General features: G+C 39.7%; 1 protein-coding gene across 31 annotated transcripts in view; it reads right to left on the reverse strand.

Annotated features, from left to right (window-relative positions):
• LOC125450923 (receptor-type tyrosine-protein phosphatase delta) overlaps window positions 1-25,426 on the reverse strand; it is a 2,532,553-nt gene that overhangs the window by 543,111 nt on the left and 1,964,016 nt on the right. For 24 of the 31 annotated variants that reach the window (XM_059644541.1, XM_059644540.1, XM_048527343.2 and 21 more), the window contains one exon: window positions 15,026-15,057. The gene's annotated coding sequence lies outside the window, so the exon portion shown is untranslated. Of the gene's footprint in view, window positions 1-4,856; window positions 5,335-15,025; window positions 15,058-25,426 lie in introns of those variants that run through there. The other 7 variants (XM_048527367.2, XM_059644568.1, XM_048527368.2 and 4 more) reach the window with 5 other exon arrangements.

Genomic DNA, 25,426 nt, shown 5'->3' on the forward strand with positions numbered 1-25,426 from the left:
AATTCTGAATTTCATTTTTCTTCCATTTAAATGTCTCATTATATGCAAGTTTGGTCATGTGCAAGGACCCTACACAATCCTACAAAACGGACACAGAATCCCATTTGATGAGCACCAAAGCACAGAAGTGCTACCACTGTCTCCTAAAAAAAAGGATATGTCGTACCTGCTATCACAAGTCTTCACACATTTCCACATAAGGGAAAGTAAATAAATCTTTCACTACAGCTTAATTTATAAGGAAAACATTTCAAACTAAAAGTTGCAGTGTTTGAGTGAAATTAAAACAAAATAATGCTCCTTTCTTGATGGCTTTAAATCAGTCCATTACCCACAACTTTTGTGATCAATTCCCTGACTGACAACTGATTTCCACAAGAGCCAGCAATACAAGAGATTCATGTACATTGTCAAGGCACCTCATGCAAAATTGCACGGAAGAGCATTTGTAATCCCTAATCTCCATCATTACGACTGACCTCCGTGCAAACCTCACAACTGGCTACAGACATCCAGCATTCAACACCACATATGAAACCTAATCTTTCGGAGACGGACAGCTGCATGTGACAAGAGCTGAACAGTTTTTTTTTGTTACTGGGTGCTGCTGAACAGCAGGATGTGTCAATTATCAGGAACAACTAACACTTAAAATTCAAAATGATAAAGTCACCGAAACATTTAAGTTTGAATTCTGAGTGGACACATCTCTTCTGTATATGAAGAAAAGAAAAGATTTCTTTTTTAAAAATTGACTTGCATTTAACACTTAATTGCAATACAAAATACTCATGATGAAATCAAGTAATATGTCCATCCATGCAAGTTCTTCTTTTTCCTCAAAAAAAACTTAAACACTAACTATTACAATGCATTGTTGCAAAAAAAAAGCTCCTAGAATGCATCACATCTATTGTAAATATAAAGCGGAGCTAAGATGTTCCCACAAGTTACTGGAATACGAACAATCAGAATTGTACAAAGAACATTGGGCAAACAGACTGATGGATGGTTTAAGGCTAAATTCAAAGTTAGTGAAACAGCAAACTGGTGAACAGTGGTTTACTTGAAGAATTTGCAGCAATCCCCTAATACTAAGATGGGTTGCATTTGTTACATTCATTTTTGAACAAAACGGGCACAAATCTTGATCCTGCAGGGAGATTACCCACCAACTGTTACTTGTGTCTTCAAAAGTCAATTGTTCCTTTTGAGCTATTTCACAGCCTAAAACAAAACTAATTGGAAAGCCTCTTGTGCTGTAATTTACACTCTTTTTACGGAAGATCTTGCTATGTTCAGAACAATGTTTGGAAGAATTATTCAATTTGCCATTTCTACTGACAGACTTCTTTCAGGAGAAAATTGACATTTGTTGCTCTTTTTGAACTCAAATGTTTGTGATGCCTTCTAAAATGCCAAATAAAATGCTTCTGTTCCAGCTCTTTGATAATCTATTTCACTAAACCTTAATTTATGTTAATTATTTTTGTTAAAATGTATTTGTTGCCAAATCAGTTACACTGCTGTGTTATTTAATCACTATCTTCATTTTTCCAATTTAAATGTATGATAGATGAGGTTGGGGTAAAAGAGTTCATAGCATTTAGAAAAATAGAAGTTTTTCAGAGCACTGCAGCAGAGCAATTTCCTTCTCAAAAAGGTAAAAATAATGAGAAATTGGAACTATTTGGCATTAGAAAAGTTCAGGAAAGACTCAAATGCAGCAAAAATAATAATGCTAAATATCATCACATAGTTTCAATGTGAAATAAATGGCGAGTAGAGTGGGAACTAGAATGCTATTCAGTCTTGACTGCATCTATATGCTCCACCCACCAAAACATACATCAACCATAGAGAAAAATAATACTCTATGAACACAGTGTTAGAGACGCTGAATACCACTTTGATTCAAAATAGCATTTGCCTTGATGAAGGGAAACAAATACAATGTTCGCTGCTCTCCAGGCTATGTATTTGTCAAAACGTTACCTTTTGTGATTTAACACTCATTTTATCACGTCCCTTTTTGGGAATTTCAGGCTATACTTTGATAAAATTGTTTGTTATAGATCAAGCAATATAACCACTGCATTCTAGGCTGAGTCCTTGGTTAAATGCTGAAGAAGGTAAAGCTCAATGACTCTAAAATTCATCATCAAATTTTTACGTTTCTGCATATCCATCATGAAGAAGCTTTCAGTGTAGCCTGTCAGAGGAAATAGTTTGTTGTTGCTCTGGGTTATAAATCATTGATCATTTATGAGTGAATATTTTAAAGCACTGACTTTATTCCACCCAATGGCTGTAGTTACCCATTCAGGAAGGCATGCAGTTGATTCACCAGCACATCACTGCCTCAATTCTGAAAGTGATCACAAACCATCTGTAACTAGATGTTAAAGAAGGTACCATGAGTGAAGATGTTGAGAAGAAAATATAAAAGGTTCTTTCAACATCACTGTGTCACTGAAGATTCAGTCTATGTTTCATGTGCATCTGCTCTCAGACAAATCTTACACTTGTTAAAATCATTGCTGCTTGCACAATGAGATGTTTGTTACAGTAGTTATTTAGAGTCACAGGCTTGTCCCTAATCACCAATAATTAAATTCAAATTGTCATACCTATACCTGTAAAAATGATTGAAAATTATCAGAGGGTTTGATATATTTTTAAATAATCAAGTGAGGTTTTATTCTTTTATTTGTACATATTTTTCACAGTAAGGGGAGTACACTTCACCTTCCATCCTACCTCTGTGAGCAAGACTTCATTTATATAAATGCAAAGCTTCTTACATAAATTTCAAAACATCAAAATAACCTGTGCATACAGGGCACAGTTGGTTCTTAAACACGTTCACTTGTATTTAACTGATGAAAATGTATATTTAGAAGTGACTCAGCATTGTAAAAAATATACCTGAAAAAAAGAGCAGCATGGATATAAATGCCATGTAACTCTTAGATTTAGAAATGGCCCCAGATCATGTTCAGAAACAGATAGCACAGTGTGCTGGAGTGTGCTGGAGCTGGGGGAGCAGAGAACAGGGACACAGGGTGGCCAGCATTTTGAGCATGGTCAGCCAACAATCCTCTGTGAGGGATACAGCCTGTGAGGGAGGGGAAATGAGAGAGGGGAGGTTAGTTGGGTGGGCAGGGAACAAGAGGACCGGGTTGCAAGCATTGAAGGGTGCAAGAGGGATGGAAAAGGTAGGAGAATGGAGGGGTTGTGGGATGGGGGTGTGGGACGGAGGAAGAGGGCCAGGGACAGGATGGGACAGGGGAAGGGAGAACAGGAGGAAGAGAGTGGACAGAGGTGGATGGGGAAATGGGGCAGGGATGGGAAGGGGGTCAAGGATGTTAAGAGCAGCAGGACAAGTAGTGCGGCAGGCAACACGGAGGGAAGGGTCAGGGTAGCGAAAAAAGGGAATGGTTAAGGGGGGAGGGGGGAGGGTGAAGGAGTGAACGGGGGACGGGGTGGAGTGGGGACAGGGGTGGGAAAAAGGACGCGGGGATGGTGAAGGAAAATGGGGGAGGGAAAGACGGTGAAGGGAGACACGGGGGAAGGGAAGGTCGGTGAAGGGAGACACGGGGGAAGGGAAGGTCGGTGAAGGGAGACACGGGGAGACAGGCAGGGTTGGGGCGAGAGGGGGACACACGCGTGGGGAGAGAGTGAAAGTGGATTGGTGGGGGTCAAGGAGTAAAGTGGTGTAGGAAGGAGGGGTAGAGGCAGCGGGTTGAGGAAGTGGGGATGAAGTACTGAAAACCCTTCTATCCCTGTCCTCGACTCCTGCTCTTGACGACCGGTGTAAGTGGGAGGAGAAGTTGCGTGCACTTCTCCAACCACACACTCTCTCTGCACTCAGAGGAAGGAACAACTCCTCGTCTAGACTGGGTTAAGTTTGATTCCTTCGCGGACGGCAGAGTGAAAAAAAAAGCAGCTGGCTCTGGAGAAGTACCGGTCCATGTGGTTGTCAGAGAAACAAAGAATCCGCCCGCGGCCGTGCCTCTTGACAAATGGGAAATGTGAGCTTCCAGTGAAAGGAGCGGATTCTCTCCCTCTAGGGACGTCCCCACTCCAGTTTACCTTCTGGCTGATATGAGGGGGCGGGGGGGTCCAGATTCCTTTTCTAACCCTTAATTTTCCGTTTGGGAACACAGAAAAAGATTTGTTAACCAGGGTGTTCCGAATGTGAAGGAAGGGCAACGTGGTTAGAACATGGAAATAACCTGACCCGCAGGGAAGTCAATGTGGAACTGGCGAATTTGAAAATCTGTCTCCCACCCAAAAAAATGCAGCTGAGGTCCGGCTGGAGTTTCCTGTGTAGGTCCCTCCACCACTAGAATAAACAGAAGAAATAGCATTTGGAATATGTTCCAGCCGCCACTCGGGTATGTCCTGAAAATACCCGAGCAATCTCGGAAAGAGTTCAAATCCCTTCTCCATGATTATTTTTAACCTCGATGCTGCTCTATAAACATAACTTCACACACCGGGGGGAGGGTGGGGGGAATATCCCACAAAAGGGAGACTAAGATTATCTCCCAGATACTTGGTGCACCAACACTTTTGGTTATGCTTCACCTCTTTTTCCCAAATGCAGAAACTGCAACGAAATATATCAGTTTGTTGTTTTTTCCCCTTTGTAAAATAAAGGTAAACGTGCAATAAACCAAAAATATTGCTCTTCCTGCCTGTGGAGACATTCATTCAACAGATCAGGAATATCCAACTCCGAACACAATCACAGCAAACGCGAAAGAACAAACAGGACGGAACAAGAAGCTAGTGCTGGGCTTCTGAATGAGAACGGAGAAACGGTTATTTTTGAAGGGAAGGGCTTTTACCTCGGCATTGTCGAGCTCGGTCGGGAGTTAGCAGCAGCAGCCGCCGCTCTCGTTTCTCTCTCCTCCAGCATTAATCCAGGGCTGCGGGCTTCGGGCCCCCCCCACCCCACCATTTATCCAGCATCCAGAACGGCTCGCAGCTCCCTCTCTGTCCTCGGCAACACCGGGCGGGAAGGAAAACGGCGAAGGAATCCTCCCCACCCCCAAAACAAAATAATCTGTTCTCAGGGTGTGTGACAGCTTTCAGAGAAAGCAGTGAGCGTGTCTCGCAATCCCCCTCCTCTCTCTCTCTTCCCCCCCTCTGTCCACTCCTCTCAGCGCTATGCTGTGCGGATCTCAGTCATGCCTGTTGGCTATACCTGCACAGAGGTTTAAAAAAAACAATCGGGCGGCTTTTTCCGTCCACAATCTCCTCACTCACTCATTCTCTCTCGAAATCTCCGAGATACTCTGGAGGGAGGAGGAGAAGGAGGAGGAGAGATCAGTCCGCTGACGTCAGGCACATCAGGACACACCAGAGCTTCTGAGTCTCTCTCTGTCTCCAACCTTCTCCACGCACACAACTCCAAAACCAAGGTAACTCCGACAGCTAATCTAAATGCCCCAACACAGCTCGAACAGCATGTCCATGCCAAACCAGAGTATAAATCCCCGTCGCTTCTGCGCAACATACAAATTCAAAGTGAGCTGCAGGCTTTGTTTTTCTTTTGCAAATTCCATAACAACAACCTCCCCCAGTCCCGAGTTTCTGAGCTACACAGAATAATGAAACTCCTCTCGACCACATGGCTCCGTATCGATACAGTTCAGAGCGAACTACGGGATGACAAAACAAGAAGGGAATGGCAAAACTACAACCTGAAAGATGTAGGTTCTGATCAGCCAAGTTTGTCTTGAAATAGCGTCTTCCGCAGGAGCATTATTAGACATAAACTTTGTCGAAAAGAGACGTGTTGCCAAAGCTTTTCGCTTTACACTCGTTAGGACCAATGCAAGAAAGTCAATTTTCAAATGCTTACGACAACTTACATGGCACTTTTAACCATGTAAAATAGCTCAAATCACTTCAGAGGAACACCTTAAACCTTGTAAAATAGCTCAAATCACTTCAGAGGAGCACTGTCAAAACAAACGTCTCACTGGGTTTTATCATGTCGGGCCCAATGGCCTTTCTGGGCTCGGAACGTAAAGTATAGTTTCTCTGCACAGATGCTGCCAGACTGGCTGAGTTTTTTCCAGAAATTTCTATTTTTATTTCAGATTTCCAGCATATCCAGTTATCTGTTTATTAAGAGAAACAACTTAGTCAAACAGGTGAGTTTTATGATCACATGAAAGAATGGTCAGAATTATAGCGACACGGGCTTTACGGAGCAAGTTACCTTAAATTCTGGGCACTGCTAAAATTGGAAATGGGTCAAAGATCAAAATTGGCGTGGGGGGGGGGTGCATGGGAAGAGATGCCAGAGAGTTTTTCATCGTAATAAAGTTACACAACTAAGACGGAATAGGGTAATGGGAAGATTGGGAAAGAAGGCTAAAAATTTTTAAATTGTTGCATTGCCAGAGTCAAGCCAATGAAGATCAGCAAGCCATGAGCTGATGGCTGAACAGAACATAATGCAGACAGAAATGCAAGGGAATGCAGTAGGAAAAAAGTTTTAGAATAAGCTCAAGTGCACAGAGAGTGAAATGTAGAAGCCTAGCCAGAAAAGCACAGTCATAGTTCGAGCCTTGAGGCTTCAAAGGGAAAGATGAAAGTTTCAACTGCACACAGGCTGAGGCACATTCAGAGAAGGGCAATGTTGCAGAGATGATGTTAAATAAATTAATGATGGAGCAAACTCCATCAAGGTTGAGAGTAATCTAGAGAAGTACAAATCATGACAAGAGTGAGGAGTGGAGTCTGGAAGGAATGATGTTCGCAGTGGAAACTGAAGAAAATGGTTTCAATCGTTCCAAAATTTAACTTACTTCCATAGGATAAATGCTACAGAAACAGACCATTTGGCTCAAGCAGTTCAGCAAATACTGTATGTCGTGCAAGCTCACATACAATTTGCTAACATTGTTCTCTGTACACCAAGAATATCTCCTTGAAAAAAAGGGCAAAAAAACCCCAAAGGTATATATGTGCATGGCAGCCCTGAATGTTTGAAGCTATTTTGACCCTTACTGTTGACAGTGAGGAGGCTTTGGTATGTCTCACCTACTGACTCCTTTGTAGGAGGAAAAATTATCAAACATCAAATAAAAACTGTCAAAGCAACTGCTCATGCCCAATAAACATTTGATTTTAAGAAGAACATTCAGAAATACAGTTTTCCTGCAGTAATTTCCCCAAAGTGCTAGAGTAATTGCAGACTATTAGGTGATGGTAAAGTCATTTCACAATCGAAATGGATGAATAAATGGATGTGAGTTTGCTCGCTGAGCTGGAAGGTTAGTTTTCAGACATTTCGTTACCATTCCAGGTAACATCATCAGCGAGCCTCTAGTGAAGCACTGGTGTTATGTCCCGCTTTCTGTTTATCTGTTTAGGTTCCCTTGGGTTGGTGATGTCATTTCCTGTTCTTTTTCTCAGAGGATGGTAGATGGGCTCCAAATCAATGTGTTTGTTGTTGGAGTTCCAGTTGGAATGCCATGCTTCTAGGAATTCTCATGCGTGTCTCTGTTTGGCTTGTCCTAGGATGGATGTGTTGTCCCAATCAAAGTGGTGTCCTTCCTCATCTGTATGTAAGGATACTAGTGATAGTGAGTCATGTCTTTTTGTGGCTAGCTGATGTTCATGTATCCTGGTGGTGAGCTTTCTGCCTGTTTGCCCAATGTAGTGTTTGTCACAGTTCTTGCAAGGTATTTTGTAGATGACGTTTGTTTTGCTTGTTGTCTGTATAGGGTCTTTTAAGTTCATTAGCTGCTGTTTTAATGTGTTGGTGGGTTTGTGGGCTACCATGATGCCAAGAGATCTGAGTAGTCTGGCAGTCATTTCCCAAATGTCTTTGATGTAGACGTCAGAAGGGGGAAATGTCTAATTAAAATGTGGACTTTCTGCCAAAGCATTATCTCACGATTAAAACAAACGGTCACTTTCTATATGCAGATTACATTTCTACTGAAGCAAAACTCATTATTGCATAACGTGGAATTGGTACAACACAAAATGAATTGTTACTCTTTTGAACAGCATTATTTTAATGGATACTATGGAAGTTGATATGAAGTTCTCTTATCAAGTCTGAAGGATGGCAAACATATCTCTGGATTGTTATAATCCAGCCAAAATTATTAGTTATATTGCTTTACAGGAAGGACACTGGGAGAATCACAATAACAGGACAATAAACTTTTCATAAGAACAAAAAGTCCTGATTTTCTGACAACTGCTTTTGTGAATGTTCAAATCTATCTTTGATAAACATTTACAAGGCAGGGATATTGTACCCTGGTTAACATACGAACAAAAAAAAACAGCTGTGCCTTTTGAAATTATGGACATGTATGTTGTGAAAAAAATATGTTTTTAGTACCCCAGATTTTAAGACATTAAAAAAACATTAACATGAAAATCAAATTATTTTGTGCCTTTAATGCCACATTAAAAAGATATCAATGTAGATTTTTTTTCTGTTTAAGATTTTGCTTCCAACACATGTTCTAATAATATTTAGTACTTCAATGTTTATCCCGTTGGAGACATACAATGTGTTGTATATGTAACCACAGAAGACAAATCCAAAGTTACTGACAAATAAGAGGTGTTCTCAGTATCTCAAGGAGAACTCAATTACTAGATTTTACTGTACATATCCACTTCTCATTTCAATAGTCAAATTAATATCCTTTACATTCTATAAATGGGCTATGCAAGATAACTAGCCAGCCTTTTAATTAACATCAGTAAACAAGAAAAAAAGTATCTATCAATTACATATTGTTTGTGGGAGCTTGCTGTGTGCACATTGGCTTCAGCATCCCCTAGGGCATAACAGCAACTGCACTTCAAAAGGTAATTTATTGCCTGAAATGTGCTTTGGGCATATTTTGAGTATGTGAAAGGTACTATGGAAATGCAGGGTTTTGTTCTTCTTGTTTCTGATTCCATCCAGAGAGCCACTAAATTGAAGAACTGAAAACAAAACGGTATCAGATAGCCTCAGGAAGTCAATCAGTTTTGGTGTGGCCCAAGGTTGAGTAGGCTTCAATGATATGTGGAGGAAATCAGCTTGGTGAATTAAATAGTCTCTATTATTTCAGGTTTTCTTGTAGCTAGGTAACCAGTTGTCACATTCTGAGCTACTTGTCACAGATTTTACACATGCCCAAGAAATAGCATATGATCAACTATTCCGCTCAGCATAAATGCAAGGTGCTGCATTTTGGAATGGCAAATCAGAACAGGACTTATACACTTAGTGGTAACGTCCAGGGAAGTGTGGCTGAACAAAGAGGCATTGGAGTGCAGGTCCAAAGTTCCTTTAAAGTAGAGTTGCGGGTAGACAGGATAGTGAAGAAGGTGTTTGGTATGCTTGCCTGTACTGGTCAGTTCATTGAGTATAGGAGTTGGGAGGTCATGTTACAGCTCTCCAGGACATTGGTTAGGCCACTTTTGGAATACCGCATGCAATTCTGGTCTCCCTGTTATAAGAAGGATGCTGTGAAACTTGAAAGGGTTCAGAAAAGGTTTACAAGGACATTCCTAGGGTTGGAGGGTTTGTGCTATAAAGGGAGGCTGAATAGGTTGTGATCTTAGATTTTCTCTGGAACATCAGAGGCTGAGAGGATTTTACAGTTGTTAAAGGAATCCAGAACTAGGAAATGTTTATTTTGAATTAGGAATCACCCTTTTAGTTCAAAGATGAGGAGAATCCTTTTCTCTCAGAAGATTATGCATCTTTGGTACCCTCTGCCTCAGAAAACAATGGAAGCAAGATCATTGAATATTTTTAAGATAGGGCTAGATAGATTCATGATAGGCAGGGGAATCAAAGATTACCAGCGTAGATGGTAATGTGAAAGTTGTAACATAAAAGTCACGGCCAGCTCAAAGCGCTGAATGGTTTATTTTGTTCCTGACTTGTATGCTGATAGATGGACAGTACTTCAAATCCTTCAGTAACATCAACAGAACTTTATTTGCTTTCCTTTATAATGGCCTTACTACCTGATCACAACTTTTTGTGATTCATGTATTTGAAGACCCCTCGATTCTTCCATCAGATTTAGTAACATTTTCCAAGGAAGATTGGTCCTCATTACTCTTTTTACCAAAACATGCCATTATACACTTGTCTTGAAATTCATTTGCCAATTATACAGAAATTCTGCAAGATCATTGATGTCTTTTATATTGTTGCAACACTAACAGTTTGACACCTCAGGTAGCTCTATGTGTAAATACCCATTGCTGTAACAAATGAGGTAAAGCACTTAGAGTACTAATGCAGGTAATTGTGCTCTATATAGGAAACTAAAGAGTTTGTATCATTATGTTCAGCCAGATATCTGATCACAGAAAGGTTGTTATGCATCCTTCAGTCTTCAGTATCTGGTGTTTTCCTCCCTTTGCCCCGACATTCTGATGGAATCATGGTTTGATCTGATTTTACATTTTAGAACCTGTCTCTGACGGCCTTATATCTGTTAAAAACTCTCTGCCCTTGAAAATTTCCCCATAACGTTGCAAGATACCTGTCTTGACAGGTCAGATATGGAAAGTATGTGTCTTCCAATGGTTGAAGCTAGAATTAGGGGTCATTGTCGCAAAGTTAGGTAAACAGAGATTATGTGAAAAAACATCTCAGAGGGTGGTGATCTTTTGGTATTTTCTTGAAAAGTCAGAGGGGCCAGAATCTTGAATATATTTTAAGGCAGAGGTGAATAGATTGTTATTAAGCAAGCGGTGAAAAGTTATGAGTGGTTGGTGAGAATCCAGATTTGAGATTACAATCAGCTTAACTCTGGATCTTAGTGAATGATGGTGCAGGCTTGATAGGCTGTATGGTCTACTTCTCTCCTTTTGTACGTGCACATCTTTTTGTCAACATTGCTTCATTAGTTGTCTATTCCGATTTATCTATTTTCTTTCTGTCCATCTTGCAGCAAATCATCCTGCAACATTTTCTCTGTGAACTGATGTGTAGAGATGCTAGTTTTGCTGTTGTCTGCAGTTGTTAGGCTGGAAGCAGATATTCTGTCATCATTCTGCGACTGCCAAAGCTGTCCATCTATTTTCTGGTTAACTAATGATTGATTGCTGAACTCATTTCGAAACACAGAGTGGCAGATGGGCATTTAAGGCCGGAAGCTTGACCATTATTTAATATGACTGCTACCTCCCACTGTAAGAAATATGCAACAAAAACCTTATTTCCAATCTTAAGCTCACAGCTACCCAAATACAATTGCTTCAGCTCCTTTGCTTTCAGTTTCAAGAATAAAGAAATAAATTGCATTTATATAGTTCCTTTCACAATCTGAGGGCATCCTGAATGGACTTAGTGCCAATTAAGTACTTTTCTAGTATAATTACTGTTGTAATATAAAAAAAACTTCATTTATAAAAGGATCCAAGTTTCACTTTGCAAATAAACAAGCCTCAGTGTCTGAGTTGCAAACTTATCCACATTCATATTCAATGTTATGAAATATTCTTTCTCCCTCCTTAGGAAGAAACAATACAATAACATTTACCCAAGTTGGTGTTTGAGAACTTTGTGTTTTACCTGAGATCTACTTGAAGTTTCAACTGCTGTTGAGCAATGCCTACTGCAATAATTTCAACATCATTATCATATTATAAACAGATTAGCTTGGAATTCAATGATAAACAGGAAAATAAATCAAATATTTTCCAAAGTTTTCTCTCCTTTTCTTTATCTCCTGTAGGCAGTGACATGTGTAGCATATTGTTCCATAGGCACAAGCATGTATTGGACAGTGACTGTTGGCAGACTTGCTAATCACTGAGGAATAGAAATTGCAATTGAGATACTCCTCCAATATACACACACAAGATAGACTATGGTCAGAAATATGAATCTTGACAGATTTTATTCATTTCTTGACTAGTAACAGTAACAAGATCTATGTTAGACTGACAAATTGTGGAAGAGACATAAAATTTCATTCCTAGCTTGTTCACTCAAATTCAAGATTATTGCATGAGATTTCGGGGTACTAAGATGTTCAACAAAAATTGTAATTTACAATCATTTTGTTTTAAATAATTCCAGTGAACCTCTAAAAATATATGATTTGAATTCCCTTTAACTGGCCACATTCTGATTTGATTTAAGGTTAAGAATTGATCCAATCCGATCCATAATGTCATTTTAAAAGTAGAGCATGCATACCTTGAATGAGACAATTTAATACCGTTTTGAGTTAGCAAGAACAACCTCTCGATTTAGCATGCTATTGAAAAGGTGAAGTTGATTGAAAATGTTGAAGGTCTAATTGTAGTTCAAAATTAAATATATTTTAATGTTTCATCAAATTGAATCTTTAAAATGAGGCTGACCTTCTAATGCATTGTTTGGTAAATGAAAAAAGTAAGCAACAGGTCCAATTAGAATACTTCACGACCAGAACCAGTTTCATAAGCAAAATATTGTTTAAAAAGAGCTACTAAAAAAAATTAGTATCTAGAATATTGTAAATAGATACCAAACATATTTCTGAAATCCTTGCCCTGATATTTAGGAGCTGTGCTGTCTTATTACTGATTCCTTTTGTAAAGTTCCTGTACTCTTCAATGATTGTATAAGAACCTTCAATAATATTTCAGATTCCATTTCATAATATTTAATTTGTCTTATATACAAAATATGATAGTAAACTTGGATATAGAAAAGCACAACTTCCTCCCCTTTGCATTAAAGTTCTCTTAAGACAAGCTTTCAAGCTTTCACTTGCTTTTTACGTCATTTCTTTCTGTGACTTATGCACTTGGACTCATCAGAAGAAACTTTATAGAATGATTGGATTTCAGTAACAATATTACAACATTCTGAACTAGTCATTGAATTTAACCATGCCAAGAGAAATCAATGCTCTGGTAAAAAAAACATTAAATGTGGCTGAAAAATGAGGGGATTGTATTATAAAAATGTTATGAAAGTATAACTGCAAAGACATCAGTGGTTTGTTAGAAAGTGAGACACTTATCTTCGCAGATTATCCCTGAGAACCTTGCTAGCTCTATCATAAAAGATGTTCTGCAATATTATAGAAACTAGATCAGAAATACTTTAAAAGAAATATAAGTAACTGTTGCACAAGCTCATAACATTTGTACTAATCATTCTTGGATCACAGAACACCAGACTAAGATGTGACTTTGGCAATTAAATAGCTTATCTCATGCTGAACAAGACAGCAACATATCTGCAGAAAGTTACAGTAATCAGGAAATAGCTGACACTCTCGAGAGTTTTTACCCAAAAACTGAGGTGGCATTATAATGGTAAAGAAGTCATTTTATAATGTTTGGAACATTAACGAGATTATCTTCAAACAATGAACCTAGCTCAGAAATGCTTTGTAGTTTGTAAGAGAATAGAATAATTGACTGTTAACCATGCATTACTTTTCCATAACATAATTTATATAGTTCAAATGTAAACATTAAGAGATAAATGTTGTCAGGTTCACATCCATGTAACTTAGAATATTGATAACCTATCTGTGCAGGATCCTGATATAAGGAAGCCTTTACAAAGGCCTATGTTTCCTCAAATCAAACATGGTCACCAGCACGAGAATAATATTCAATAAGAAACGTTAGTTTTGTGTCTCTGAGATATTCCAAACTTGCTAAGTATTTCCAGCATTTTCAGTTTTTAATTTATGACTTACATCATCTGCAATGTTTTGCTTTATTTTCATGTTTGTGAGCAGGTTCCCTTTGCTTAATTCAATCTATAATGTACAGCAGGATTCCACCTACCCAAAGAAAAATGAATGAGACAAACACAGAAAATGCTGGAGAAACTTAACAGGTATGGCAGCATCTGTGGAAAGAGAAACAGAGTTTTTGAAAAATGCTGGAAAATGTGTTTTTTATTTATTTTCACATGGAAAGCCAATTTTCCAATCCCTTTCAGTTCTGAAGAGTCATACTGGACTTAAAACTTTAAATCTGTTTCTTTCTCCACAGGTGGTGCCAAAATACTTGTGTTTTTCCAATATTGTCTGTTTCTGTTTCAGATTTCCAATATCCCAGTAGTTTTCTTTTGTTATAAAAATTAATGGGAATGTTCATACTAAATTAGCTAGTCAACCTAAATAAATAAATATCTACAAGTTATATTCAGTAACACAGGTAATATCAATTAGTTACCAGAAAGGATATTATCAGTCAATTGATATTTAGATCAAAAATTTTACTGCTGAAATAGTAACTTTTGATTCCTTTGTATAAGTATTCCTTGGGCTAAAACATAAAACCTTGCAGAGCATCTTTCTGGATTATTTGGTGAGCTAAGTGCTATTTTTGACTTGATTTAGTCACCAGTTTTCATGTTAAAATTGTGTTCTCAATTTAAAATGGAGTAATTGTTAATGGTTCACTTTACAGATCCCCTACTGGCATAAATGCAACAACAATATTGCAATGATCCTGAAAAACCACAAAGGAATTTTACATTTTAATCAACAATGTGTGCTGAGTTGGCACATCTCAAACCATAGAGGGTGTCTGAACATTACAGTCCATGCTATCAATCCTCATAGCTATCCTATGATCCTTGCTGAAAATGTTTACTTCAGACTTAGCTTTAATATATTTTAAAAACAAGGAGCCTGCCAACTACTGCTTAAGCCTACGAACACGGCACAGCCACTTAAAAGAAGGCTCGTGCCTATTGAACCATACCTTTATGCATACCAACATGCTGGGGACAGGAAAATAAGGGAGAGGGGAAAGAAACAGATCGAACAAAACAGGGAACAAAAAGAAGATGCTGCTCCATTTCAAACTTACTGAAACTGTAAAATATTTTTGAATAATAAATTGATACAGTGCAATTGTCAGGACTCAGTTTTATCTTCAAACAATGAACCTAGCTCAGAAATGCTTTGTAGTTTGTAAGAGAATAGAATAATTGACTGTTAACCATGCATTACTTTTCCATAACGTAATTTATATAGTTCAAATGTAAATACGGTACCTCAGGGTGAAGCAAAATTCAGCCATAACGACCTGCAAACAATCAAAAATTAGACATTAAAGTGCTAGTTTCAAAAAATGTTGAAACTTAGACAACAATATTAATCATTTGTTACAAACAGAAACAACACCAATTTTTTTTTCAGGCAAAATAAGCTGCACTGGCACCAGCTCATTATCCTTTTATGATAGGAGAAGGGCTCCAATGACAGGCTGAATGAATACAGAGACTCAAAAGTAAAATCTGTCATCTGCCTTGCATTAAGCCTGACCAGAGTAGGCTGCAACTATTATCTACAATTCATGATTAGAATAAATTAAAAATCTGTGATATAAAATAAAAAGGCAGAATTCTTTTCAAGACACCATTTCCTAAGCATCCCCGAGGTCATGTCATGAACTGGTTTTAAAACATTACATTGCTCTCAGCTTTTGGAATTTAAAGTTGATACTGTGAAATATAAATTCAGAAAAATTCTAGGGGACACGTTGAATAGTCCCTGAAAATGGATTAAGGGACAATAACATTAACAGCATTAACCAAAGTTCCTTCCTACCTTTGCAGGTAGTAGTGCAAAGCTTGTGCTGCCTGCATAAAGCCAGTGCTGTGTGCTCTCTTCAGCGACTGTACAACTCACCAGAAGTATAAAACAGGAAGTGGCTAGCATGATTTCCAGCTAGACTAAAGTCTGCATGCAATTATTTTAGGTGAGGTTAATTTTATTGCAGCAGGTGCTAAAGGTCGCATTAAAAATATGTTTCAACTGGTAAAGGCACAACATGGCTAAGATTATACTCCAAAGTTCTCTTCATAATGGAAATCCACAGTGCAGGAGATGAACTCAAAAGAGAGGAAACTTCTGTCCACAGGAAACCAAGAGATCCTCCAATCAGGTATTGTGAAAGCAATGGAGATGAAAACAAAAATCATGTTGTGTATCACTGAGTCCTAGAAGGCATGGATGCAGCACCACAAGAAGTTCGATGACCTTACACAATTAGACAAGGTCACTGAATGAATCTTTGAATGCCTTATCTAACCATCTGACAATTAGAATCATGCTGTGCTCAATTTACCAAAACTTTCACCTTTCATTTCACCAACCAACAATTTCCATCAATCATGAATCATTTTGCCATATTTGTACTTTCACATCACCTTCCCACAATTAGCACTGCTGAAATCGGAACTGCACACCCACAGCTTGCACACACAGCCAGCAATTCAACCATCACAAGCACATCACTGAAATACATAGCACCACTCTCAGTTATACACCTCCTCCTCATTTGCAGTTCACGGAGACACACAACCACAGACAGCAAGTAATGGGTACAGAACAGGTTGCGTACTTTCAGCCTTGAGATGGAGAAGTTATTCACAATGATTGCAGTGGCCTTGACTTAGGCTGTGGCCAGGAACAAGCATGAAACTATTAAAGACTGTAGTTTCTCATAGCTAATATTCCTCACATACCTAATCTTCCTGACATCCCTCAGTCCATAATCTAAAGTTGAAAATGGTGTAAGCATAGATTTCTTTCTTCACCTCCCCCTCCACACAACTCTACCGTGTGCCTTTTTCCTTTCACACATTCTCAAAGTGCAACTTGGCCAAGCAATAACACGGGAATAAGAAATGGAGGAGGAAGAAGAGACTGACGAAGAAACACCATTAATTGACCTCACACATTCAGCCACCAACTCAGATAATGACACTGAGTACACTAGTTGGTAGCTTTAATGTCATAACTTTAAAGCAGCGAATACTAGTGACCCACAATCAGGGTAGTGGGTAAAAGGATAACTGAGGTGCAAGATTGCTGGACAGCCAGGTTGCATATATATTCTGTACAGAGGACACAAATGAAGACTTTGAGCAAGCGGCATACAATGAAGGGCTGACAGGGAGGCATATACACACAAACAGTTACGTTATTAGATGCCTATCAGAAAGCCTCTGATGACTGTTAAGGAACATAGAAGAGTCCGGCACCAAACTTGCACATGACTGTGCACAGTATGTGGAGCTCATCCTTTCCACTATGGATGTTCTAGAAAACTCTATGACTAAACTCAATTCTCTTACCAACCTGTGAATCAATGTCTGAGGTTTCAACTTTCATTCTAACTGAAACACAAGCTGTGTCACCCTTGACTGCTACAGATTAAAGGCACATAAATGTAGCCCACTACCATGCAGCCTCAGACTGCTGCCATCCTGACTCCTCACACAGATCCTCAGAGGGACTTGGAGGATCCCATGGTAGTCCAACAATCTGTCCTCTGAAATATTGCAAGGACGGTGGAGAGATGTCCTGGGACAGTAACAGCAGATCCAAAAAGGATGGCCCTGCTGTGTTCCCTCCAATTATAGCATTCTTCCTTCCACCACTGCCATTCTGTCTGTGTCCTCTGTGTTGATTGGCAATCAGCTATTGCTCAAATAATGACAACTGAACTCAGTCCTTCTAGTTCCAGTGCTGCTCAATGTCATCCTGTAGGCCATCTACATTTTCACCAACTGCAATCCTCACCAGTCATGCTGCTGACTCTATGATAACACGGAGTAGCTGTGTTAGGAAAGCTAAGGATACACAGAAGTGAGGAACAAGGAGAATGCAGAAGGGTTATTCAAGTGTTATGCTGAAGGTTTTTGTTTGAAACATAACTTATACGATTCGTTTGCAATTTTCCTTATTTCAGAATCATAGGAAAATCGACACTAATGGCTAGAAAAGGAAAGGATGGTGTGGAACAAAATCAAAATATTGTGGATGCTGGAAATCAGAAACAGAGGATGCTGGAGAAACTCAGCAGGTCTACAAGCAAATATGGAGAGAAACAGAGTCTCTGTTTTGATTCTGGTATGACACTTCTTAAGGACACTATCAAAAACTGACAAAGTTCTAACGAGTCACAGCAGACTCTCAATCCAAAGGTCTGCCAAGTGGAATAGTTGTTGAATGGGGAATTGAGTTAGAGTTCAATGGTACCACAATCAGATAAAGCCAATCACTGATGGTTTGGCCACAGTGACTATGTTGGTTGCCTCCTCTTTCTCAACTGCTCATCATGTACCATGGTAGCCGCCAGTGTATTCTCATTATATCGATACTGTAGGCCAAGTATTATTGTGGGATTCTCCTGAGATAGTTCAGGAGGGCTTCTACAGAGTGTTTTTGGTAGTGAAAGCATTGCTTAATTACTCCAGTCTCCTGCTTGATGATGCAATTTGATTGTGCACTAGAATCATGTGCTCAATAGTCAGACCTTAGCCTGAGTCTTGCTGTTGCTACCTTTGTCAAAGGTAGTGCATACGAAGATGGCATAACACTGCCACAGAATGAAGGCATCATGATTGTTGCCACATGCACTGAGGACTAAAGCCTTTCCCACATACTACACCACTTCTTGCAGATGTCACCAACTTTATAAAGCATGACAAACTTCAAAGCATTTGTACTAACTAAGCAAAAAAAAATCAACTAATCTGAAAGTGGTTGATGACTGCCTTTAAGTAGCAGGTTGGTTGGGTGGGGGAGGGCTGAGAAGGGATGTATTCGGGGTCCTTTCCCCTGCTAAATGCAAATGCAAAGTTAAGAAAAGGCATTCGCTGGAATGTTGAGGTCAAAACTGCCACTGCTAGAGTCAAATCAAATTTAAAGACTGATGGCCATAGTTTGATTGTTCTGTGTTTTTGCTAGGGCTACACTATGAATACCAGAACAATTTCTGAAGCTGGCACCAGAAACATAAATATATGGCCCAACTACCCTTTGGGACCTAAACTACAGCCAACACGGCATCAACATAGGGGCTATGGAGCCAAATTTTGCAGTGTTTATTTCATTCCTCCCAACCTCCTGCGGCATAATCATCAGCTGAATCAGGTATCTCACTTTCATATTCTGCCTGATAACATAGAACAACTGAGCACAAGAACAGGCTCTTTGCCCCTCCAAGCCTGAACCAACACATTTTGCCCTTCCGTACTAAAACTGACTTCACTTATAGGATCTGTATCTCTCTATTCCCTACCTATTCATGTATTTGTCCAGGTGCTTCTTGATTGTTGCTATTGTGTCTGCTTCCACCACTTCCTCTGGCAGCTTGTTCCAGGCACTCATCATGCTTTACACATTTCTTTTAAACTTTTCGCCCCACCTTGAATTTGTGGCCCCTTGAAATTGACCCCCACCCCCCCAGCCTGGGGAAAAGCCTCATACTTTCGACTCAATCGTGCCATTCATAATCTTATAAGCTTCTATCAGGTCACCCCTTGACCTCCCGCATTCCAGCTGAAACAAACCCAGTCGATCCAACCTTCCTTTATGGCTAAAATCTCACATTCCAGGCAACATCCTGGTAAACCTTTTCCATACCCTCCCTAAAGCATCCACATCCTTTTTTGTGGCATGGTGACCTGAACTGTACGCCATCGTTAGCAAACAGGATTAAGGAAAATCCAAGGGTTTTTATACATATCTAAAAGGCAAGGGGGTAGCCAGGGAAAAGGTTGGCCCATTCAAGTACAAAGCAGGGAATCTATGTGTGGAACCAAAAGAGGTAGGCGAGGTCCTAAATGAATACTTTATGTCGGTATTCACCAAAGAGAAGGAATTGGTGGAGGATGATTACAGGGAAGGAGTGTTGAATTTTTAAGCCAAGTTGTTGTTAAAAAGGAAGTGATATTGTACATCTTAAAACGTATTGAGGTAGATAAGTCCTTAGGTCCTGATGGGATCTATCCCAGAATTCCTGGATCATTGATAGATATCTTTGTATCCTCTTTGGCCAAAGATGAGGTTCCAGAGGACTGGGAGAAAAGCCAATGTTCTCCCATTGGTTAAGAAGGGTAGCAGGGATAATCCAGGAAATTACAGGCCTTTCAGTCTCACATTAGTGGCAGGGAATTTATTGGAAAAGGCTCCCAGGGAAAAGATCTATATGCATTTAGTAGCCAATGAACTTATTAGCAATAGAAAGCTTGGTTTTAAGCACAGAAGTCACCCCTCACTAACTTGATTAAGTTTTTTTGAGAAGGTGACAAAGACAATTGATGAGGGAAAAACAGTTGATGTTGTCTGCATGGACTTCAGTAAAGGCTTTGACAAGGTCCTTCATGGTGTCAGGGGTGAGTTAGCAAGACAGATATAGAACTGGCTTTGACATAGGTGACAGAGGAAAGCAGTGGAAGGGTGCTTTTCCAAATGGAGGGTTGTGGTCCACAGGGATCAGTGCCAGGATCTCTGCTGTTTGTGTTCTACATCAATGATTCAGAGGAAAATATGGCTGGTCTCAATGGTAAGTTTGCAGACAAAAAAAGATTGGTGGAGTTGTGGATAGTGAGGAGGATTGTCAGAGGAAACCGCTGGATAAAAACAATGGAGGCATAGGCAGAAAAATGGCAGATGAAGTTTAATTCAGACAAACATGAGGCATTATGGAATGTCAAGTACAGATGAAAAATATACAATGAATGGCAGAACCCTTAGGAGTATTGATATGCAGAGCGATCTGGTTGTGCACGTCAATGGATCACTGAAGGTAGCTGTGCAGATGGATAAGGTAGTAAAAAAGACCTATGGCATCTTGTCTTCATTGGAAGGGGCATTGAGTATAAGGGTAGGCAAGTTATGCTGCTGCTTATAACTCATGCATAAAAATTGATAGCTTATGTCTAACTTGCTACAAAAAGGGAACAAATTCTTCATATGCTGTTGTGTGAAAATATCATACACTTCAAGATTTTGTGATTAGTTACCTCTTAATTGAAGATGAATTTGTGCTGGGAGTTAAAGAAAAACATGTGCCTACTCCTCAGCTTAGGAAGGTTATAATCTGAACTTCTCCAACACGGTATGGATTTATGGCGCTATGGAAGGTCTGAGCAATTGAGAACTCTGGACAAGAACTATAAGTTGACCAATGTGCCGAAACGCTTAGGGCACCAAACTCAAATATTCCACAAACACAATTGAGATATACTGGCTAAAATCATCTGATTTCTTCTTTAATCGAAGTTTTGTTACTGCAATAACATTTTATTCACACAGTGTGTGGAGGATTTGAAACCATTTTAAAATGGAAAAGTTACAAAATGAAATAAAAATAATTACTTGTTGCTTTTACCGCAAATGTGAATGGAGATATGGAAAACTGATAGCAGCGTTTAACAGAACAACATGGTAGATTTCACATTTGGATCCTTGGATTTAAGCAGTGGTTTGACCTTCATTTATTCAAAGCAACATGATCCCCTTTCTTGGTGTGTACAAAGATCACATTTTTTCTTGACATATTTCTGCACAACAATGAAGATCAAGTCATTCTGGTTAAATTTAATAGAGGATGACAATAATGATATTTTAGGATAAATAGAGAATGTTTATAACTACCTGCATATCCAAGATACACATCAAAACAGTATTTATTTTTAAAATCCAATTAGAATTTGCAAAGAACTTTCAAAATGGAAATGACGCAAATAAATTTGAGATCTAAAGTCTGAAAAGTCACAAAGTTACAAAACGTAAGAGAAAAGTGTCAAATCAGCATAAAGGAAGGCAATTCCACTGAAAAATCAATGATAACTCATCATAAATATCAAATATGCTTAATTTTTGAATTAGATCATTAGATATATTAAAATAGAGGAAACTGAATAAATATTTAATAACTGCAAAATGTTAAAACCTACCACAAAAACCTTATCTCATCTGCTAATTTAGTGATCAAGCATCTGACAAAGGAAGAGGCATGAGTTGGTTTGTCTTTCACATTGGTTTATTCACAACACTTCTGACAGCATATGGGCAGACTACATTTATCTTCCACAGGCTAAACACTTTTAGGTGGAAAATTGCTCTTATGCTCTTTTGAAAGCCAAATTTAACTTAAACCAGTTAAACAAAAATAAAAGTTAACAGACCTTAAAAAAGGGGTTTGTTACAAAAAGGTCAGAAGCTCAAAGCTATTTTAGAACTAAATTAGATTAGATAACCTACAGTGTGGAAACAGGTCCACACCACCCCTTGAAGCATCCCACCCAGACCTATCCCCCTATAACCCACACACCCCTGAACAGTACGGGCAATTTAGCATGGCCAATCCACCTAGCCCGCCCATCTTTGGTCTGTGGGACGAAACCGGAGCATCCGGAGGAAACCCTCGCACACATGGGGAGAATGTGCAAACTCCACACAGACAGTTGCCCAAGGCTGGAATTGAACCTGGGTCCCTGGTGCTGTGAGGCTGCAGTGCGAACCACTGAGCCACCGTGCCGCCCCCATGCTACTTTTATGCATACCAGCCCCCATGGTGCCTACTGGTCAGGGACGATGGCAAATATGCCAGTGGACACTACATGGTCCCACTACAAGGGCACCTGGGCACTAAAATAACCATGGAAGAGAGGCAGGCTGTCAGGGTAAAGCATACCATCATGGGCTGCTGCTTGAACACATTGCTAATCACTTTAGTTGTGGCCAGGAGCAGACGTACAAGAAGATCCTCTGATCAAAAAGCTGATTCTTAAATAGACACCCCCAGTTAATGTCAGTGTTTCTTAATTAAAACTAGAGCATACACCTACACATAGGCAAATCATGAAGCATTTGCAACTTTAACATTTGTTCCTCCTTTCCTGAAAGCAGCAAATTGGACTTAATATTCTCCGATTCATGAATTTGGAGACAGTAGAGTGCACTAAAATGAAGCAGGAATCTAGCATGCTGCCTTTCTATCCACCCACTTATGCTCCTGTTACAATTTTACTGGTAGTGTGTTGGGGACAGGGTGTAGGCTTGGGCATTGTGTGGCCTGTCATCATATGGGCTAAGTGAGACCCTTAATGAACAAATTAATGTGTGCTTTGCAGCTTCATCTAGTGACTCTGGGATTTAATTGAAGGTGGGAGAGGCCTGTGGTAAGTGTCCTGATGCTGGCAGCTCTACTCCCATTGACTGGTGTCAAACAAATGGGTCTGGCCCTTATTAATCCCTAGAAAAATGCTGTTGGGCAATCTCTGAAACTCTTCCTATTGCTGAGGGTCTGGCTGAAATTCCACATGAAGTTAATTCTGTCTGCAGGGCAGCAATGCGAATGAAAGCATGCTCCCCACCCGTCTTGGTTGTTCAGATTGAGTATGTGGGCAATAGTCAGGATGAAAGGGCTGCAATGAATAGGGGCAAGTGACGGGTAGCAAGGAAAAGAGGGAAGGAGAAGGGAGGAGCAGTAGGTATGTGGACCCCCTACATCCCTCATAAATTAAGTCCATTCTGTGCAGTTTTTGTCTCCTTATCTGAGAATGGAAGTTCTGGTGAAGGAGAGTGTGCAACAAAGGTTTACCAGACTGGTTCCTATGATGTCAGGGCTGACATATGAAGGGAGACTGGATCAGTTAGAACTATCTGCATTCGAGTTTGGAAGAATGAAACTTATAAAATTCAGAGAGGAGTAGATAGGGTAAATGCAAGGAGGTTATCCTAATGATCAGACAGTCCAGAACCAAGGGTCACAGTCTAAGGATATGTTGTAAGTCATTTAGGACTGAGAAGAGGAAAAAGAGTGGTGAACCTGTGGAATTTTCTGCCACAGAGAGTGATTGTGGCCAAACCATTGCATGCTTTCATGAAGGAGTTAGATTACAGTTATAAGGGCTAAAGGGTTTTAAAGTATATGGGTAGAAAAGGTTAGATCAAGAGCAGAGAATGTGAGAGAAACTCAACAGGTCTGGCCTCATCTGTGCAGAGAGAAACAGGGTTACTGCTTTGAATCTGGAATGACTCTTCTTCAGTGTGAAGAAGTGTCATACTAGACTCACAATGTTAACTCTGTTTCACTCTTCACAGATGCTGCCTACTTGTTGAGTTTCTCCAGCATTCTCTGTGTTTATTTCAGATATTCAGCATCTACTGTATTTTGCCTTGAGAGTTGGGCGATCAGACATGATCATGTTGACTGGCGGAACAGGCTCAAAGGGCTGTATAGCCTATTCTTGCACCTGTTTTCTACGTTTCTGTGATGGTACGCTATGTTTCCCACTGACAAAAAGCCCTTAAGTAATTTGGCAGATCATTCGCTGTGTGACCTTAGATGGAAATTGTGATTAGGTTACTCAAATATGTGGTAGAACAGAAATGGGGTACAGAAGCACAGTGTAGTGTTCCTATCTCTGAGCTAGATGCTCTGGCCTTAAGTCCCATCTGCCACAGCAATTTGTTATAATATGTCTGCACAAGTTGATTGCAAATAATTTCAAAAGTCATCACAGCCAACTTGTCTCTTGATCCCTGAAGGATCCTTGGCTCTGGAGGAACAGCATGCCTGCTGGCCTGCCAGCAAATGGGTGAAGCTAAACTGGACTCATGAAAGGGTTAATGACACCTGTAGTCAGAGACAGACTGGGAATGTTACCATTTAGCTTCCTGTCCAGGTGAGTGATAATGTCTTGATGTGATCTCACAGGTAGCAAATTAGGTCACCCACACTTGGGCAGGCTTAGAGGGCACTATCAACAGGAACAGCAGGCCATCAGCTGGGGAAGCCTGCCCCATCACCCACCATGCTCTGCCATGACCTTGCAAAAATGGTGGCCGGGACACAAAGGCCATTTTCGACAATATATTTGAAAAGGCTGAAATGTCTTCTCGCTCATCTACCTGCTATGTCATCCTCCCACTGATTTCAAGATATGGGATCGATAATTTCAAGAACCCTGCCCATTGTACTAATTTGGACAGCAATCCTGCCATCTGGGCATGATTTGGGCAATTACAGGTAACTCACAGGTAATTGATTAGATAAACAGGTCTTGTAGATTCCCACACTTAAAGGTAATAGTGGCAGCAACCTTATTCCATCATGAGGCAAAGACCTCATTTGACTGTTCAAAATACATTTAGAGTCTTGCAGGCATCTGGAAAGAGGTTTCACCCAACTAGAAAATGTTCTCCATGTGAACATGCCCCCTTTGTGACAGCTCCATTCACGTATCAGCAGATTTGAATTCAATCTCTGCCCTAAACCTCTTTGCTCGTTTAAAAATTTTTATGATGTCTCTATCTATAGAACTATGATAGAACTATACAGCCACACAATCTGACCTTTCACAGAGAAAAATCAGTCAGGCTCAGAGATCATCTCAGATCAGCATCAAACTTCATAATTTCTTCAAGCAAAACCTTCACACTTGTAAAATAGATGTGTATGAAAGTTGAGATTAATTTGAAAGTTTACAATTCACATTTATATCACCCATTGGCCTAAACCTCTCAATCTTGTTAATATTCCTTGAAATATATTTAAATGTGAGAAGACAGGGCATTGGTAACAATGACAGAAAGACAGTGATTAATAGCTGACTCCAGGAAAGTAACTGAACTGCACAAAACAGGAT

This window comes from Stegostoma tigrinum, chromosome 3, assembly GCF_030684315.1.
Source record: "Stegostoma tigrinum isolate sSteTig4 chromosome 3, sSteTig4.hap1, whole genome shotgun sequence".
Classification (NCBI taxonomy): domain Eukaryota; kingdom Metazoa; phylum Chordata; class Chondrichthyes; order Orectolobiformes; family Stegostomatidae; genus Stegostoma; species Stegostoma tigrinum.